We start from the raw sequence: 17,492 nt of genomic DNA, 5'->3' as shown, positions 1-17,492 counted from the left end.
CAGTCCACTGTTTTATAAGCTTCCACCATTCTGGCTTATTATTGCAAAAGTCTAGGATAGTTACCTGCGCCTGAAAAAAATTCCTCAAAGGATTGTCTTACTTCCTCATTATCCAGGAGGGCCGAATTAAATCTCTAGATACCTCTCCCCCTATGGCATGCCTGAGACATTCAGAGTCACAGATAGAATACAGAATACTTCACTGCCCGACACACAGGTGCTGAAAAAGTCCCTCTTTCAAACTCGCTGAGCAAAAATAAGGCCATATGAGGAGCACTCACCAATTTTAGGCTGGCAACATTGCCACTTTTAACGGAGTGGGAACTGCCATTAGGATATTTGAGGCAGCTGTTTCTTAGCCTGACTACTCTCTCTCCCTAGAGAACCAGTGCGGGTCAGTGCACCCTGGGACTCATCATCCATAGAAGAAGCTGTGCTTAATGAGTTCCATTCATCGTCATCATCTGAAAGGACTTATTTGCCAAAGGCAAAGCCTTAGGACTTTGGGTAACTGAAAACCTTTTTTTCCTTCTTTTGCCCTTCCTCCTTTTCTCTTCCAACCATTCCATATCACACTTGTAAAAACCGTAAGTAACAGTTTCCCCACTCATACCCTCCCCTTCACCCCCCCCCCCCCCCACTCTCCCTTAGCTTATCTACCACCAGGCCAGCCTCTTTACCATTTTCCCCACTCCTCCGCACCCCATGGTCCTTAATAGAAGCCCTGCAATGTCGGGGGGGGGGGGGGGGACTGGCATTGCACTTGATGCCCCTGCTTCAGCACTTCTTTCCGCCTCTGCAATTTTGGAAGACATAACCACAGAAGGATTGGACACATTCTCTGTAATTTATACCTTAGATACAGACTGTGAAGACACTGACACACTAGGCATACGCACAGACTGGGGCACCACAAACTGGGAAGACACAGGCACACTAGGCAAATGAGCAGACTGGGGTACCACAGACTGGGAACACTGACACACTGGGCATTGGAAAAGACTCAGAGGGAATCACAGGCACCCTAGCTCCTGAGCTCTGAGTATCCTCCATGTCCAGGCAGAAGAACTCTCTTATGAGCTCAGGCTGGTTGTGCGTTGCCTCAGGACACTGACTATAAGGCTGCACCTTATAAGAGTCCTTATAATGTTAAAAATCCTTTGCCAAATGCCCTAAACCTTGGCACAGAGAATGCTTCTTTACTGAACAGGAGGATGCAAAGTGCCCTTTATCCCCACACTTATTACACAGTTTTGGCTGGCCCGGATAGAAGATGGTCAGCCTCTCCCTCCCCAGGAAGCTGAGGATGGCAGATGCTGGATGACATTGTCAATGACTCTCAGTTTTAGCTGCACAGACCACCCCTCCGTCCATATTCCCCAATCATCCACAATTTTCTTTAAGGGGCTCAGGATGTCTCCATATCTCCTCAACTATACAGATAAATCCCCTTGTGGTATGGACTCATTGCAGACAAAAATTGTCACCATTATAATGAGTGGCTGGCGTGATACAAAATATGTTCAAAGACTCCGAACAGATAAAAGACAATTTATCCTCAGGAACTGGCTAGACTAATCAGGGCAAAGATATCTGTGGGCCTAAACCCCATCTGCAGAATCTTATCCACCACTGCCCTCCTATGTGGAGGAATACCCCCACCCTCCCATTGAAGCTGCACAATATTCCTCCTTTTAAATAATGAGGAAGATAAAACATTTCCATGCTCCTTCCTTGCTCGCTCCCCCCTCCCAGATCCTGCAGCAGCACCAGCATAAGTTTTCTTCACAGACACACCACCAGCAATTGCAGAACTGTCCTTAGGCACAACCACACCTGCTGACAAGGAGTCTGAATCAACCTTAGCAGTCATTGGAGCAACAGAGGCAAGACCCACCCCCTCCCCCTGCTCTGATCACTCAGATGACTGGGTTCAATCACAGTCTTGTCTAGTGTAGAGTCCCAAACAGATGTGGCACTACTGCTCTCAGCACCTCCTCCACCATTCTCTAGAGCAGCCACTGTATCTGGTCCAGGCAAAGCCTCTGCAATGTCCATGGCACTCCTCTCTGCAGACTCTTCCCCCAGAAGCTCACTGTTAGTTACAGCTTTGCCGCCAATTGTGTTCAAAAGTGACATTTTTTCAGCAGGTGCATCAGGTTGCATTGCATGCTGCACATTGTCTATGGGTCTGGGCTGACTGCCCATAGCACTACAACCCTCAGCAAGCACATTGTCATTATTAAAGGTCACATCACCACCTTGCACACAGGCTGTAACTGCTTGCTGTGTTGTTACCTCTGCAGTATCATCGCTGATGGTGGGATCAAACTTCCTCCTAGTTGTTGCAGACTTTATGGTGAATCTTCCTTTCTCCACAGGTCTTTCTTTCACAGGGTGAGGAACAGTATCCATCTCCTCATCATCATCTGAGGAATCTGCAGAAAAATTGAACTTTCTTTCATCCAGAGGGGATTCCAACTCAGTGATGAACTCCAGCATACCAGTAGTACCCCCCTCAACCTCCTGCTCAGATGTTCCACATTGCTGCTGCAGAGGGAGGGAGACAGAGGCCTCCACCATTGGGGGCTCAGCAGATGTCTGAGGTGTTGAAGAGCTGGGCTCATCCTCCGGGCTCACTTTCTCCCTCTCTTCTGACTCTGTCGGTACCTCCTGCATCTCCTCACCGACTGGGTCACTCTCCATGCTGGAAGCAGCTCCTCTCCTCATGCGGCTGAAACGTTCCTCATTCCTGTATTTCTCCTTAAATGCTCTGCTGCTCTCCTTTAGAGAGCTTACCAGTTCTTTCTGTTTCTTCAAAGTTTGCTCCAAGTCTTTCAACTCAGGCCTCAGAGTCGGTCACTTCTTGCTGTAGAGTTTGGCACAAAACAACTTTTTCTTTTTAAATTCAGCTTTTAAAGCTGCCAATTTCTCCTCCTTTCTCAATCCACGTCAGCTTGTTCACAATCCTTCATCTAAAGGCAGACAGGGACTCATCTCTCCTTGGGCCAGAACCAATGTCTTCCATAGACTGAGGCCTAGTCTCAGGCCTATCCAGGGGGCCCCCGCCGGGGTCCTCCCCAGGATCCTGCATCCCTCCTGGGGCAGAGAAGCAACTCTAGCCCCCGGCTTTTGGAAGCACACGAGCAAAGGAACCAGCAACCTCACACCTCACTGTCATGGAATGGAATGGCAGTTTCCCACCATCCCTGTGCTGAGTTCCCGGGTCTGTACACCTGCTGTGCCCATTATGAGGGGTTCCCACCATCCCTGTGCTAAGTTCCTGGATCTGTACACCTTCTATGCCCATTATAAGGAGTTACCACCATCCCTGTATTGAGTTTGTGGTTCTGTACACCTGCTATGCCCATTGTGAGGGGTTCCCACTATCCCTGTGCTGAGTTTCCTGGTTTGTACACCTGCTGTGCCCATTATGAGGGGTTCCCACCATTCCTGTGTTGAGTTCCCGAGTCTGTACACCTGCTGTGCCCATTATGAGGTGTTCCCACCATCCCTGTGATGAGTTCCTGGGTCTGTACACCTGCTGTGCCCATTATGAGTGGTACCCACCATCCCTTTGCTAACTTTCTGGGTCTGTACACCTGCTGTGCCCATTATGAGGGGTTGCCACCATTGCTGCTATAATTTTTATATAAATTATGTAACAAGAGTATGTGGGACACAAAGGTAGATGGAGATCCCCAAACCTCTTAGGTTTGCAGGAGCAGAGCAGGGAATGATGGACAGGAGAGCTCACTGTTGGAGTTTGGAACTCGTTACTTCCAGGAATGATCCTTGGAGCATAACAAGGAGGGGGGAACATATCTAATAATATAGAGGGCAGCTGACATGTCCTGTCCCTACGGAGAAGATTATTTGCTGGGTTCTGCCGGGGGTGCTCTTATCAGGCAGGACAGGCTGACAACATCTAGCAAGTGCCTTCTGGTTGTCAGCCAGCTTGCTGGGATTCACAGGCGACAGGCAGAGTGTCACTTGAGGTTTTCTCCGTATCATGGCTGGGGGGGATGATGTTCACGCTCTCCTGGGTAATAAGCCAAGGGGGCATACATTGGTGGGATGGTCACCTTTTGGCCGTTGTACGGGTAAGCGCAGGTCATTCAGTGAGACCGATATGCTTGCCGTGCAATGAGCGGAGCCTGAGGCAAATTCTTTACTTTTTTGTTTTTTAATATTCTGTATATTTTTTTAGATACTGTATATTATTAATATTATTATAATACAGGATTTATATAGCGCAACAGTTTGTGCAGCACTTTACAACATGAGGACAGACAGTACAGCAACGATATAATTCAATACAGGAGGAATCAGAGGACCCTGTTTATTAGAGTAGATATTTAAAAAAGACCAGGAACAATATCCTCAACCCGATATAAAGCTGAACTCCAGGCATCCAGTTACAATGCAGAAATGGGAACTACCTTGTATTTAAACTGCAAAAAGTTTTGTAATTCTGTCCAGCCAGTCCTGAGGCTTACACAGTCTGGTCAGTGACCTGCTATTTCACTGCTATTTGCACAGAGTTATGTACAAAAGTTTGGTCACCTCCCCACCCCCAGCCCCAGCCTGCAAGTGGGTGGTGAAGGAGCAGCAGAAGACTGATTAGGTCACTTCTCTGCTTACTCTCTGCTGCTGTTAGTACATATATCCATGACTGCCCCCTAGAGTTCTTTCTCTCTCAGTTCTGATTCTTCTGTACAGGGAAATACCAAAAATGAACACAAATTCAGGTATTTACATCAATCACTTAAATATATATATATATATATTTTTTTTTATTATCTGCCTTGTAGTTCTATGTTATGGGTACATATTGGGAGGCCATAGTTGCTTATTACATATGCAGACTGAATGTTTGCTCCCTCTAGTGGATAATCTGCAGATTGCAACTAGGGAATAACATGCAAGAAAAAATGTGAACGTTGCATAAAAGAATAATAAAAATAACTCGGAATAGGCATTCACTAAACACAATGTATTGCTTTCCTTCAATTGTTTTTTAAAGCTCATTAAAATAGATGGTGAACTAAGCCCCTTAATTTTTTTTATTAGAGGTACTAGTCCCCCTGTCCACATTTACCATCATATGTTCATGGGCTCGTACCCACAGCCTCAACTACCAACAAGAATTTTTTATGCTTGTCAGCTTAACATTTCACCTCAAAAGAAATGGGATTATTTATTTGTAAATTGTTAATTATAGACAGTTCTTTAAATCCTATACATTCAGCCCAGTCCTTTGACTCAAGGAGCTTACAATCTAAGTTCGCTATCACACATATTATGGCCAATTTCAGACAGGAGCCAATTAACCTCCCAGCATGGAGTGTCGGAGGAAACCAGATTACCCAGAGGAAACCCACGCAGGAACAAGGAGAACATGCAAACTCCATGTGGATAATTGCAGATAAATATGACTGCTACCCACTTGCCGACCGGGCCATAGCCGACTGATGGCTACAGCACAGTCGGCTTATTCTGGGAGGGCGTACACTGACGTCCTCCCAGAATTGTGCTTCCCACGTGCCCCTGGAGCGCGCACATGGAAGTATCCATGCTTGCTGGGTTCACCAGACCCGGCTCATCACGGATCATGGTAAAGGGCCAATGACAGGAGCAATCAGCTGTCAACAAACCGGCGCATGTCCGGTTCAGTTCTCTCTTCGCATGCTGTACACACCGATTGGTACAGCATGCGAGCACAGGAGGGAGACCGCAGCACTGCTCACTCTTGCCCCATCTGTGCCTCAATCATGCCCATCTGTGCCCCACCCGTGCCTCAATAAGGTCTCATTCATGCCAATCTGTGCCTCAATCATGTCCATCTGTGCCTCATCCGTGCCTCAATCATGACTCATTCATGCCAATCTGTGCCTCAATCATGCCCATCTGTGCCTCATCCGTGCCTCAATCATGACTCATTCATGCCAATCTATGCCTCAATCATGCCCATCTGTGCCTCATCCATGCCTCAATCGTGCCTCATTCATGCCCATCCGTGCCTCATGCATGCCTCATCTGTGCCCACCCATGCCTCATCCATACTCACCAATGCCACATTAGTGCTCATCCATGCCACATCTGTGCCTCATCCATGCCACATCAGTGCTCATCCATGCCACATCAGTGCTCATCTGTTGTGCCACATCCGTGCTCATCCATGCCACATCCGTACCACATCAATGCTCATCCGTGCCACATCAGTGCTCATCCGTGCCACATCCATGCCACATCAGTGCTTATCCATGCCACATCCATGCCACATCAGTGCTTATCCGTGCCATATCAGTGCTCATCCGTGCCACATCCATGCCACATCAGTGCTTATCCGTGCCACATCAGTGCTCATCCGTGCTACATCAGTGCTCATCCGTGCCACATCAGTGCTCATCCGTGCCACATCAGTGCTCATCTGTGCCACATCAGTGCTCATCCATGCCACATCATTGCCATTACAGTGCTTATCAGTGGCCTACAGTGCCTCAGAAAAGTGTAATGGGTAGTCAGGAAACTAGATTTGTAATTTTATGTCCCTAGAGTACCTGGCAGTGCTCCCTGCATGTCGGGCCCCTGTATGTGGGCGGGTTGTGTAAAAGTCTCACAAACCTGGTATCACAGGAGGAGTAGCAGAATGTATTTTGGGGGAAATGTGTTTTCATTTTCTTTCCACATTTTCCAAAAACTTGTATAAAACATTACATGTTCAAAAGACTCATAATGCCTCCTAGATTATGTCTTTCCAGAATGGGGTCGTTTTGTGGGGGTTTCCATTGTCCTGGTGCTCAAGGGCCTTCAAAAGTGTGAAAAGTGTCAGGAAAATATATGTGTAATTTATGCTCCTAGAACGCCTGGAGGTGCTACTTGGATGTTGGGCCTCTGTGTGTGGCCAGGCTGTGTAAAAGTCTCCCACATGTGGTATTGCCATACTCAGGAGGAGTTGCAGAATATTTTTTGGGGTGTAATTGCAAGTATGCCTATACAGTATGTTAGAAATACCTTGGTAATATGACAGTTTTTTGAAAAAAAAAAAACTTCAAAAAACTCACCATGCCTCTTACTAAATATCTTGGAATGTCTACTTTCCAAAAAGGGGTAATTTAGGGGGTATTTGTACTTTCCTGGCTTGTTAGGGTCTTTTCACACAGGCTTTCTGCCCGGCGGACACCAGTTGGCTAATCGGAGGGCTGATCCACCAATCTCCGCTGAGCAGGTCCGTCTCCGCTTACTTTGCAGAGATGGAGCTGTCAGATCCCCGCTGTCCTCTATGGGACGATCAGATGAAAATGGACTGCCTTTCTGTTTTCATCCGATCCTTTCTGATCCGATACTCCAGAGGGATGGAAAATAGGGCTATCATCTGTCTGGAATTCACGGACAGAATTGGATCAGATAGCAGCGGGTATCAGCGGACATGTCACTGCTGACATCCGCTGCTCCATAGGGGTGCATGGAGCTTCCGATCAGGTCCTCTTGAAAAAACTGACAGACGGACCTGATTGGAAAGCCCGTGTGAAAGTGTCTCAAGAAATGATAGGCCGGCAGTACATCAGGTGTGATCAATTTTCAATAATTGGCACCATAGCTTGTAGATAGTAAAGCCCCGTACACACGCGTCGAAAATTGGCAGGGAATTTTTGTCCAACGACCGATCTGCCGATTTTCGGCTTGTTAGTATGATACTTCCGACAACCGACTCCGACTTTTCGGCCGAAAAAAATCTGGTGTGCAGACTATAAAATTTTTGTCTGCCGTCAAAACACAGCCGATTTTCATGCAGTCAGTACAGATTTCGACAGGGAAAAATCTAATGAGCAAGTCTGGGCATGCTCAGAGAAGAAAGAACACAAAGAAAGCAAACCAACACATGACATCAATTCTGAAGTAGAATTTTGTCGGGCGAGAAAATTTGTGTGCAGTCTAGGCCCATTCCAACCAACAAAACACAACTCTGGACAAAAGACGGACGATCGGTCGGCCGATAATCCTTGCGTGTGTACTAGGCTTTAGGCCCCTTTACACAGGCTTTCTGATCAGGTCCGCCTGTCAGTTTTTCAGGCGGACCTGATCGGATGCTCCATGCACCTCTATAGGGCAGTGGATGTCAGTGGTGACATCTCTGCTGACACCCGCTGCTATCCGATCCGATCCTGTCCGTGAAATCCAGATGGATTGTAACCCTATTTTCCATCCGTCTGGCGGATCGGATCGGATGGGATAGATGAAAACGAACAGGCGGTCTGTTTTCATCCGATCTCCCATAGAGGAGAGCTGGGATCTGACAGGCCTGTCTCTGCACAGTGAGCCCAGCTCAAGGATCGATTCCCCCGCTGAATAAAACAGAGTTCGCCGGGGCGAAACGCCCCTGTGAAAGGACCCAAAAACCTTTACAAAGACCAAATAATATATACTTATTTGGGTTATTTTTTCCAAAGATATGTAACAGTATAACTTTTGGCCAAAAGTTATAAAGAAAAAATTACTAAATTTGCAAAATTTTACAACCCAAACTAAGAAAAGTGCATTTTTTTTACAACATTTTTGGTCTTTATTCATTTATAGAGAAAAAAACCCCCCAGTGATGATTAAAAATGACCACAAGAAAGCTCTATTTGTGTGAAAAAAATGACAAAAAAATTCATATGGGTGCAGTGTTGCATGACTGAGTAAGGGCTCTTTCACACGGGCGTTCCGTATGTCCGTTTTTCATCCCATCCGTTTGCGGATGAAAAACGGACATAATGTATCTCTATGTAAATACGGATGTCAGCGGATGACCATCCGCTGACATCCGTTTTTCGTCAGTTCAGTTTTTTTAAACGGAAGAGAACCCTATTTTTTCTTCCGTTCAAAAAACGGAACGGACGCAAAAACGGATATCAGTGGTGTCATCCGCTGACATCCGTATTTACATAGAGATACATTATGTCCGTTTTTCATCCGCAAACGGATGGGATGAAAAATGGACATACGGACTGGATGACACAAGTGTCATCCGTGTCCGTTTCAAAAAAAAAAAAAAAGGAACTGATCGGGCATAAAAAACTGAAAGCCTGTGTGAAAGAGCCCTAATTGTCATTCAAAATGTGAGAGTGCTGAAAGCTGAAAATTGGCCTGGTTAGGAAGGGGGTATAAGTGGCCAGTGAGTAAGTGGTTAAAGAACTTGTAAACTATCACCTTGTAAAACAACCCATTCAAAATAGAAATGAAAGGCAAAACATTTTTATATAGATATAAAAAAAAAACATTAATAGCTTGTAACCCTTTTTTATAAGTGATCACATTCCCTCTGTTCTCAGCTGCATGATCGGGGGGATGGAGAAGCAGAAGTACACTGAGCTTCCCGATGAATGGCTGTGCAGCGGGGGGGCATGTCAGAACAAGTCTGATCATTGGAGGAGAGCACGCTGAATTCCCAGCATAGCTAGAGAACTGACCACAGTGTGTCACAATCGAGACACATTCATTTTCTCATTTTTAATTTTAATGTTGCACTTTTATGAATTTTCAAGTGTCAATAGAAGTGCAGCAATTTGTATCTATATCTGTATACAGTCTATCAGTAGCTATTTTCAGATCTATAGTGTTTAACCATGTATTTGAAAGGGCTCCCTAATGCACCAAAAAGGTTAATATCCTTTTTTTTTTTTTTGGGAACCATTACGCACAGGGCCGGGACAAGGGGTGGGCAGGAGGGTCGGTTGCCCTGGGCACAATGGTTTATTGCAGGGATGTGGGGGTATCTTGAAAGTAACCCTAAGGCAGTGATGGCAAACCTTGGCACCCCAGATGTTTTGGAACTACATTTCCCACGATGCTCATGCACTCTGCAGTGTAGTTGAGCATCATGGGAAATGTAGTTCCAAGACATCTGGGGTGCCAAGGTTTGCCATCACTGCCCTAAGGGAATGGGGGACGCAGTTTTGCATCCTTGCCCTGGGCGCTGGATGACCTTGTCCCGGGACTGATTACGCACGGTAATGCGTTATTAGCATTGCGATACGCTAAAATGCGCCTGAGGTGCATTGGGGTGCTAATTAAAAATAAACATGAGAAATTTTCAATTTCGTGAAACCTGCACATAAAATCGGCCCAGAGGTATCGACAAACTGAAGTTACGTAAAAGTCAAGCTTGCACTGGCCCCTCCCAGCTTCTAGGCCTCTCTATTGGTCAAGGAGGCCGCCCATCATATTAAAGAACTAGCTCGTGAATCCAGACAGGGTGGGGCTAAGCTTCCCTTTTTAAAGGAATAGTTGAGATTCGCTTATAACTTCAGCTGTCTGTATCTCTGGGTCCACGGATCACTTTGGCATGCCGTTTTCACTGATGGTTACCTTTGCTTTCTTTTTTATGCTCAGTTTGAATTTCCCAGGTTTGTGACAGACGATTATTTTGACATACATACCTAAAAAAAAACATAAGATTACCTTTGAAATATTATCTGCCCTGCAGCCGAACGGCCAGAAATATGACCCCAGTGTAAATCTACATTAAAGGCCCTTGGCCTAGGAGGCCGGCATGATGGTTACAGTGGCGTGTTTCATTAAGAAAAGTCGATGGCTGCCTTAGGGACATGGCAATCCGATGCTGGAAGGAGGGTGAGGGGGAGAAGGAGGCTTTTTCCTTGGGGTGGGAGTAGCAGGCGGGCGATCGCTTACTGCAGCGGCCAGGGAAATACGATCGCCTGCTCAGGGAAAGTAGGACACGTTAAGTGCTGTGGAGCTGGCAGCTGCATTCACTGTCTGTTGTCTCACAGGTAATCTAAGTAAAGGAAATTCATTAATAATGCACTTTAGCACACGGCTGAAGTCAGGGGGCTCAATGTTGGGGCTGCAGGCTCACACGTTCTGCAGAGGCCATAGACAGCAGATAAATATGGGATTGGATGATCGCACAGTCCAAGGTGAACGTAGTAAGCAACATCTGCTTTTTAACCAATTGCCTACTGGGCACTTTCACCCCCTTCCTGCCCTGGCCTATTTTCAGCGCTGTCACATTTTGAATGACAATTACGCAGTCATGCAACACTGTACGCAAACGAAAATGTTATCATTTTTTTCACACAAATAGAGCTTTCTTTTGGTGGCATTTCATCACCACTGGGTTTTGTTTTTGTCTAAAGAAACAAAAAAAGACTGAACATTTTGAAAAATAAAAACAAGCATTTTTATAGTTTGTTATAAAATTTGGCAAACAGGTAATTTATCTCCTTCATTCATGGGCGCTGATGGGGCTGCACTGATGGGCACTGATAGACTGCACTGATGGGCACTGATAGGCACTGATGAGGTGGCAATGATGAGGCAGCACTGATGGGCACTGATGAGGCTGCACTGATGGGCACTTATGAGGCTGCACTGATGGGCACTTATGAGGAGGCACTGATGAGGCTGCACTGATAAGTGGCACTGATAGACAGCACTAATGGGCACTGATAGGTAGCACTGATAGGCGGCACTGATGAGGTGGCAATGATGAGGCAGCACTGATGGGCACTGATGAGGCTGCACTGATGGGCACTGATGAGGCTGCACTGATGGGCACTTATGAGGAGGCACTGATAAGTGGCACTGATAGACAGCACTAATGGGCACTGATAGGTAGCACTGATGGGCACTGATAGGCGGCACTGATGTGCACTGATAGGCACTGGTAGGCAGCACTGGTAGGCACTGATAGGTGACACTGATGATGAGGCACTGATGAGCACCGATTGGCGGCACTGATGGGCACTGATAGGTGACACTGTTGGGCACTAGGGTTGCCACCTCATCCCTTTAAACCAGGACACACATTAATTACACAGGTTCTGTGGCTGATTAAGGTGGTAATTAAACTCGCTTAGTGCTTTATTGGCATTATATCAGCCTCAATGTAATTCATATGTGTCCTGGTTTAAAGGGATGAGGTGGCAATCCTAGTGGGCACTGATTAGCAGCACTGGTTGGCACTAATAGGTGGCACAGGGTGGCACTAATTAGCAGCACTGGTAGGCACCAAACAGGGACCGATGTCCCTGTAACAGAAGCTGGTTACCAGCTTTATTCTTTTAAAACCAATAACCGGCTTCTGTTTACTTCCGTGATCAGCTGTCATTGGCTAACAGCTTATCACGTGGTAAAGGGCCCGCTGTGATTGGCCCTTTACCCTGTTCTGTGATCAGCCAAGTCTGAAGGAGCAGTGCGATCATGGGAGGACGTCTATTGACGCCTTCCTGGCACTTGGGTTGCCACTTCACCACTTTAATCCAGGACACATAATAATTACAAAGGTTCTGAGGTTGATATAATACACATAAGGCACTAAGTGAGTTTAATTACCACTTTAATCAGCCACAGAACCTGTGTAATTAATGTGTGTCCTGGTTTAAAGGGATGAGGTGGTAACCCTACCCGGCACTGGAAGCCCGCGCTGTACCATAGCTGTCATTCGGCTATAGCGTGTGGGAAAAGTGGTTAAAGGGAAACCCGACATTTACAATGAACAGGTTCACTTTAGATTAGGTTCACACCTAGGCTTGCGTGTTTGCGCATGCATGTCACGTTTGAGACAGACCATTTATTTCAATGCTCTACCCTACCCGTGGGTAAAGAAGTCCACGACCCTTTTTTTTTAAATCACGCTGCATCAAACCGATGTCTGGGGGTGCCATTAACCTCTGGAAGATTTAGCCCTGTGCGGATTTGAAATCACACTACTTCAAAGCTGCAAATCGGTGCAATTTGTGCAGCTTGCAACTTCATTTAACAGAAGTCTATGAAAGTCGTAAGAAAACTAGTGCAGGAAACTTTTTTTAAAATTTTTCAAAAGTCACTGCAGCATGAGTCACGGCAATTTGAAAGGTTCCAACCATGGGTGCAACTCGTTATGTGATTTGGAACCAGGGCTTACGGGCTTACCCCCCCCCCCCCCCTTCATGACCAGACCATTTCTTGCGATACAGCACTGCGTTACTTTAACCGCTTAAGGACCAGGCCAATTTCTGACACTTGTTTACAAGTTAAAATCTGTATTTTTTGCTAGAAAATTACTTATAACCCCCAAACATTTATATATATATATATATATATATATATATATATATATATATATATACACTTTTTTTTTTTAGCAGTTGCAATACTTTATGTCACACCGTATTTGTGCAGCGGTCTTACAAACACAATTTTTTTGGAAAAAGAACACTTTTTTTAATTAAAAAATAAGACAACAGTAAAGTTATCTTAATTATTTTCTATAATGTGAATGATAATGTTACTACAAGTGAATAGATACCCAACATGTTATGATTCAAAATTGCACATGCTCGTTGAATGGCGACAAACACTGTTTTCTTAAAAATCTCCATAGGCAACGCATTGACAATTTCTACAGGTTACCAGTTTAGAGTTACAGAGGAGGTCTAGGGCTAGAATTATTGCTCTCGCTCTAATGATCGCGGCGATACCTCACATGTGTGGTTTGAACACCGTTTACATATGTGGGATTGACTTGCATATGCATTCGCTTCTGCACACAAGCTCGGAGGGACGGGCGCTTTAAAAAAAAATTTTTCTTATTTATTTTACCTTTTATTTTTTTATTTTACACTGTCTCTTTAAAAAAAAATGTTTGATCACTTTTATTCCTATTACAAGGAATGTAAACATCCCTTGTAATAGAAATAAGCAGGACAGGTCCTCTTTAATGTGAGATTTGGGGTCAAAAAGACCCATTCGTACTTAATCACTCCCTTTTTCTATGCACTCTTCACCCTGATGTTTTACTTTACAACATACCTTTCTTGGTATATTGGCCTTAATTTTATGCACTGCTGCTAGGGTATATGCTTGTTGGTATCTATTCCCAACATATACCTCATCACTATCTGCACACACAGATCTTCTGACGTTTTCACTTAGTTAACACCCTTTCTTGGGTCACTGCTCTGACTATATGCACCATATACATATCTTCTTCCTTGGTACATTTTGCCAGAGTTGTATAAAGTACTCGAAACCCATACTTGAGTAAAAGTACAAGTGCTCGATCAAAAAGTGACTTCAGTAGAAGTGGAAGTGCTCGATCAAAAAGTGACTTGAGTAGAAGTACTAAAGTATTCAACATTTTTTGTACTTAAGTATTGCAAGTAGTTTTTTAAAAATTTTTGCTACTCAAGTACTGAAAGTAAAAGTACCAGTAGTTTTTTTAAAAAAAAATTGCTACTCAAGTACTGAAAGTAAAAGTACAAGTACTGTGTTATGTAGTTATTAAAGAAAGAAGTCAAAAGTTTATTAAAGTTAAAGTTAAAGTTAAAGTTATTAAAGAAGGAAGTCAAAAGTACACATGACATTATACACATTTTTATGAGCTTCATGAAACCTGCCATCTACTGTTCTGGCAGTGGTAATTTTTATAATTGTAACGAGTAACTATGCAGCACAAAAAAAAAAATATTGGAGTAGAAGTATTGAAATCATCGGAAAAATGTAGTGAAGTAAAAGTGGAAGAAGGAGAAAAAAATTCTACTCTAGGAAAGTACAGATACCGCCATTCGGTACTTAAGTACAGTAGTGAAGTAGTTCTACTTAGTTACTATACATCTCTGCTTTTTGCTTTCTGATCGGATATTCATAGGCACACTTTCTGGGTTCAATTGTCTGATCTTATACGCCTCATATATCATGGATATTTTGAGATTGTTTTTTCCTCAATATATTTATTCCAAATATTTATTCAATTTACATATATATTTTCAGATTGCGTTGGTTCCCAATGTGTCTTTGCCATCATTCTTTGAGTGATATCTGTGAAGTCCTCTTTATTCGTTTAGTTATGACTATTCCGTCTCTGGTCCTCTCCTCCCCATTGCCCTTGTGTGTTGACGTTGAACCATGCCTCAGCCCCGGGTCAGGCGTCCCCTGGATCAGCTTGGGTCTTTCTATATCAGACTGGACTGCTCTTGGATTTATGACACCGCTTAAGGTAGTGTCTATTCCATCATATTCCCCATTCTAGTTCATACTTTACACTATTACAATTATTTAACCCATACAGTAATCCCCCGCTACATCGCGGTTCAGTTTTTGCGGTCCCGGTAATTCGCGTTTTTTTTTTGTAATGTTATTTTACTATATAAATCATTAAAAATGAAAGATTTTTGTGTTTTTCATAGCTCTTGCTCTGTCTCTAAGTATCTTTTATGTATTTAAATGAGTTTCTATTGTTTTAAAAGTGTGTTTAAAGACCTTAAAATGCTTCTACACGTACAGTGACAGTAAAAAAAACATGCCTACAATGCATTTTAATAGGGTTTTTCTATTTCGCGGAATTTCACTTTTAGCGGCTGGGTCCGGAACGTAACCCCCGCAATGGAGGGGGGTTTACTGTACTCTCATTTTTAGACATACATTATAATGCTCCTGATGAATGGACGGAGGTCCATGAAACGCGTCGAGCCGACAATTACTCAGATAATCTTACCCAATGCCTCCTATAATGAGCCGACAATCACTCAGACAATCTTATCCGAGCTTTTTATATTTAAAAATTGTGTACTTTCAGCAAATATAGCCTTATATTAAATCTGTTTTTTATCAAGGAATGCCTTTGGTTATGTTATCTATGCATTTATTCTCATTTATATGACCTGTGTATATATTATTTATTTATTTATTATTATCCAGATATATTGTGTTATACATTATAAATGATAAATCAGATATTTGATTATGTGTCCGCTCTCTATAGGTCCCCATTTACTGGTTTATACAAAGTTTTCTATATTATAAAGCTGTGTACCTATAGAGAATTTGTTGTCACAATAAATCTGTTATTTATTAATAATGATTTTGGATGTGTTATTTTTGTATTTATTTTGATTTATATGTATTATATGGATGATTTATGATTCACATTTATACATCCCATAGTATAAATTATATATACAGTGATAGCCCTTGATGGGTCCCCATTTTTAGGATACTCTTTTTACAGAATTTATCAAATATATATGTCTAGCTGTACTCATCTAAAGTCCCACATTTCTCTCCCCCTTTTGCCATATAAAACTAGGGATGGAGATAGCTAAACATTCTATCCAGTATATTATGTGGCAGATCTACTCCCCTTGTTTGTCCTAAGTAAGACCCCTTGCAGCCCCTGCATCTCCTGTAGCATGCCCCCAACCTCTGCCTCTCCTGTACCATGCCTGCAGCCTCTGCCTCTCCTGTACCATTAGGGTTTCCACCTCATCCCTTTTACCTCAATGGTGATCCCAGCATAGGAAAAAACGCTTTAGTCTCAAGGAGTGCAAGAAGACACGTGGCCACACAATGAGATTAGAGGAGAGGCGATTTAACCTTAAGCTGCGTAAGGGGTTCTTCACTGTAAGGGCGGTGAGATTGTGGAACTCTCTTCCATAATTGGCGGTAGCTGCGGGGAGTATGGCTACTTTTAAAAGACCTTTGGACGTGCATCTCACAGATCACAACAGATTATAGATTGTATGGCTGAATTTGCATCGCATTGGACCAAAGTCGCACAGAGTCCTTTTTTTTTTTTTTTGGTCTGCACCAGAATCAGATCGCATGGGTGTTCACAATAATCCGATTCATGTCCAAATTGACAGTTCGCACTGCGATATGTGAACTGATCTGGGGGTGTCGGTAACTTTGTATTGACACCCCCAGCGATTTTCATATGGCAGTGTAAGCTGTCTATGAGTCGAGTGCGATGCGGGAACCCACAGTGGATTCGCAAGGTTCCCGCATCGCATATGTGTGAACCGGCACTCGACGAAATGCCGAAATGCATTGAGTTGCTGCCATGTGATTGGCTGATTAGCAATTTGTGTTATCAAGCAATTGAACAGGTGTACCTAATAAAGTGAAAAACAACAAGAGAAGGGCGCACCAGCCTTGCGCATTACCACTAAAAAGGTTTATTAAAACCCAGAAAGGTAGCATACATTATACTCACAAGCGTAAGATATATACACGCATGTAGGAAATAGGGACCAATCGCCTCCAGGACACTTCTATGCAGCTGGATGGCGTGATGGTGTCCGCAATGACCTGGCTAACGCGTTTCGAGGGAGAACCCCCTTCTTCAGAGCCAAAACTGCCACTGACCCTCCATCAATTCCCAGAATGTTATATAGCCGGTCTACACTGCCCACATTACCCTGCCCTGCCCCACAAGGAGCAAAGATCAGGAATGTGGGTCAACAAATTGGGATATACAGGTCCCTCTCAAAAAATTTGCATATTGTGATTAAGTTCATTATTTTCTGTAATGTACTGATAAACATTAGACTTTCATATATTTTAGATTCATTACACACAACTGAAGTAGTGCAAGCCTTTTATTGTTTTAATATTGATGATTTTGGCATACAGCTCATGAAAACCCCAAATTCCTATCTCAAAAAATTTGCATATTTCATCCGACCAATAAAAAAAAAGTGTTTTTAATACAAAAAAAGTCAACCTTC

Source organism: Pelophylax lessonae, assembly GCF_965119305.1.
Source record: "Pelophylax lessonae genome assembly, chromosome: 11".
NCBI classification, from domain to species: Eukaryota; Metazoa; Chordata; class Amphibia; order Anura; family Ranidae; genus Pelophylax; species Pelophylax lessonae.
The sequence above is the reverse complement of the archived record's forward strand: the minus strand, read 5'-3'. Positions refer to the sequence as shown.